Raw genomic sequence first — 3,681 nt, forward strand, 5'->3', positions numbered from 1 at the left:
ACTGGTCTCCTCATTAGAGGGGGCACCCTACCCTTTGTTTGTCTTTGCGTCACCGTAACACAAGAAATAAGGGATGGGCAGTACAGCTTCTAAAGAGAGAAGACTTTTTACTGATATACTTTTGCACCTCCTTAATCAAAGAGGGATTAAGGTGACTCATAACCAAATGACAAGATTTTTACACTTTGTTCAGGAGCAATGTCCTTGGTTTCCGGAAGAGGGCACTGTTAATTCACAAATTTGGAACAAAGTTGGGGAACAGTTACGCTTGTATTATCCTCTGCATGGACTAGAAAATGTCCCTGTAGATGCTTTGTCTCTGTGGAATTTGATTAGAGATGTTTTAGATCCTGACCATAGGGGAAGTAAATTGTTATCTAATAATACAGCCACAGAGACTACTCCACTTTCCCCTAGAGGTCAAACCCCTACTCCTTTGGTAATGACAATTCAGAATGATGAGGACTCTGAGTGGGAAGATAATGATGACAATAAGATAGATCTGATAGACGAGGAAGCTAAATATGCAGCAGAGAAGGAAGCAGGAGATCCACCCAATTTTCCAAAATTAAAGGGATTAAGAAAAAATTAAAAAACAGAAAAATTACAAAAGTTTTCAGGCTCTAAACCCTATTTACCATCATGTCTAGAGCCAGGGCCACCAGGAAAGGTCCCTTTGTCCGCTGTTGCAAAGGCCCGACAGCAGGCCCGTTGCAAGGGAGATTTAGAATTTTCCCTCTGTTTTCCTGTTACATTTGGTCCCCTGAATGAAAATGATGTAGAAGCTGGAGACCCTAACTGGGTCCCAGTTTCCTATAAAATTTTGAAGGAGCTAAAAACGGCTTGTGCTCAGTATGGTCCCAATGCTCCCTATACTATCACCTTGGTAGAGTCACTTACAAGCCAATGGATGACTCCTTATGATTGGTTCCAGGTGGCAAAAAGCTGTCTCCCTCCTGGTGACTATGTGAAATGGAAAGCTGAATATGAGGATAGATTAAAAGACTATATGAGACAAAATAAAAGAGAACTTGAAAATGCTGGAGTTTCCATTGAATCGCTTTTGGGAACCCTAGATTGGAAGACAGCTACAGAACAGTTACAAACTTCAATGGAAGGACTTAAGGCAGTTAATTACATAGCCACAGAGGCCTGGAAGGCTCTTCCTGCAGGATCAGGCTCAGCCACCTCCTTAACTGAAATAAGGCAGGGAGCTGAGGAAAAATATGAGGATTTTGTGGCTAGGCTTATTTCTACTGCAAAGAGACTTATTACTAATAAGGATATATCTGAGATGTTGGTTAAGCAATTGGCTTTTAAAAATGCTAATTCCACCTGTAAATCTTTGATAAGACCGATCAAACGAACAGGACAATTAAATGATTTTGTAAGACAGTGTGCAGATGTAGGTCTATCTTTTGTACAAGGAGTGGCAATAGCAGCAGCATTACAGGGAAAAACATATGCCCAATATATGCAAACTTATGGCAACAAGACCAAAGGCAAGGGATCAACCTGTTTTGAATGTGGCCAAATTGGACACTTTAGATCAAACTGCCCCAAAGTTAATAAACAGTCCAGTCCCAATGAAGGGGACCCTAAGATTCCCTGTCCTCGCTGCCAGAAAGGCTTTCATTGGGCTAAAGATTGTAGATCAAAGTATCATAAGGATGGTACACCTCTGCCTCCTAATCAGGGAGACTTCCAAAAGGGGCCTGCCCTTCGGCCCCAGACAACAATAGGAGCGGCATCACTCAACCCATTCAACCCATTCTCAGGAGTGTCTCCAACCTCCTCCATGCCACCCCAGGGAGGGCAGGACTTGACTTGTGTTCCACCTCCTCAACAATATTAACTCCTGACATTATGCCTGTTGCATTGCCAACTGGAGTCACAGGCCCATTACCTGAGGGAGTTGTAGGAATTATTCTTGGAAGGGGTTCTACGTCATTAAAAGGAATTCAAGTTATTCCAGGAGTGATTGACTCAGATTATACTGGAGAAATAAAAATTATGATCAGCCCCCCAAACCAAACTGTATAAATTATAAAAGGACAAAGAATTGCTCAATTACTTCTGTTACCTTACTTAACCAATAACAACTTTCAAACACAGGAGCCTAGACAGGATAAGAGCTTTGGTTCCACTGATTTGGCCTTTTGGGTACAGAAAATTACAGATAAAAGACCTTTTAAAACCATTAAGGTCAATGGAAAAGAAATTAAAGGACTTCTAGATACAGGGGCTGATGTTTCATGTATTTCTGGAAAAGACTGGCCTTCATCCTGGCCCACACACTCTACAATAAATTCTTTAATTGACATAGGGACTGCTCCTTCTGTTGCTAAAAGTTCACAAATTCCTCATTGGACTGACAATGATTCATCAGACACTTTTACCCCGTATGTGATACCTTCCATTCCTTTTACCCTCTGGGGCAGAGATGTTTTGGGTCAAATGGGGCTTTTGCTTCTAAGCCCTAATGAAATTGTAACTGGACAAATGTTAAAAATGCATTTTAATCCTGACAAGGGGTTAGGAAAAATTCAGCAGGGAATAAGAGACCCAATCATGCTTACAGTAAGATCAGGCAAGCAAGGTTTAGGGTTTATAGAAAAGGACCCTCAAAATTTGTAAAGGGGGCCATTGTCCAATTGGCTGCTGACCCCATTCAGTGGAAACATCAAGATCCTGTATGGGTGGAACAATGGCCCCTAACTGCAGAAAAATTAGAAGCAGCCACAGCTTTAGTTTCTGAACAATTACAATTAGGACATATAGAGCCCTCACTTAGTCCATGGAATACTCCCATATTTGTGATAAAGAAAAAATCAGGAAAATGGAGGTTACTTCAAGATTTAAGGGCCATCAATGTAACAATGGAAACAATGGGAGCCCTTCAGCCAGGCCTTCCTTCTCCTGTAACACTTCCTAAAGGAGACAATATTATAGTAATAAACCTTCAGGATTGTTTTTTCACTATACCTTTACATCCTGATGATTGTAAACATTTTGCCTTCAGCCTACCGTCTCCAAATTTAAAAAGGCCCTTTCAGAGATTTCAGTGGAAAGTTCTTCCCCAAGGGATAAAGAATTCTCCTACTTTGTGTCAGAAATATGTTGATAGGGCTTTAAGTGAGATCAGAAATAAATATCCTGAAATTTATTTAATTCATTATATGGATGATATTCTCTTAGTACATAAGGACAAAGCCCATCTTCATAATGTTTTGGATGAATTAATTCAAACCTTATCTGTTCATGGTTTGAAGGTGGCCCCTGAAAAAATTCAAATTGATCCACCTTACTCCTATTTGGGAAGGTTAATTAAAAATCAAACTGTGACTTTACAACCTTTACAGTTAAAGACAGAACACTTGTGTACTTTAAATGATTTTCAAAAACTATTGGGAGATATTAATTGGATTTGGCCTCTTTTAAAACTGTCTACTAAAGATCTTATCCCGCTGTTTGAAAACTTGCATGGAGACTCCCATCCAAATTCCAAACGAGAGTTAACTCCTTTAGCCTTGGAATCCTTGTCTAAAGTTAATGAGGCTCTACAAGGAGCCATGCTTACTAGGGTTAACTACAACGAGACTTGGTCTTTAATAATTTTACCAACTGAACATTCTCCCACTGCTTGCCTATGGCAAGAGGGAATACTAGAATGGCTCTATT

The sequence above is a fragment of the Suricata suricatta genome, chromosome 5, assembly GCF_006229205.1.
Source record: "Suricata suricatta isolate VVHF042 chromosome 5, meerkat_22Aug2017_6uvM2_HiC, whole genome shotgun sequence".
Taxonomy (NCBI): Eukaryota; Metazoa; Chordata; class Mammalia; order Carnivora; family Herpestidae; genus Suricata; species Suricata suricatta.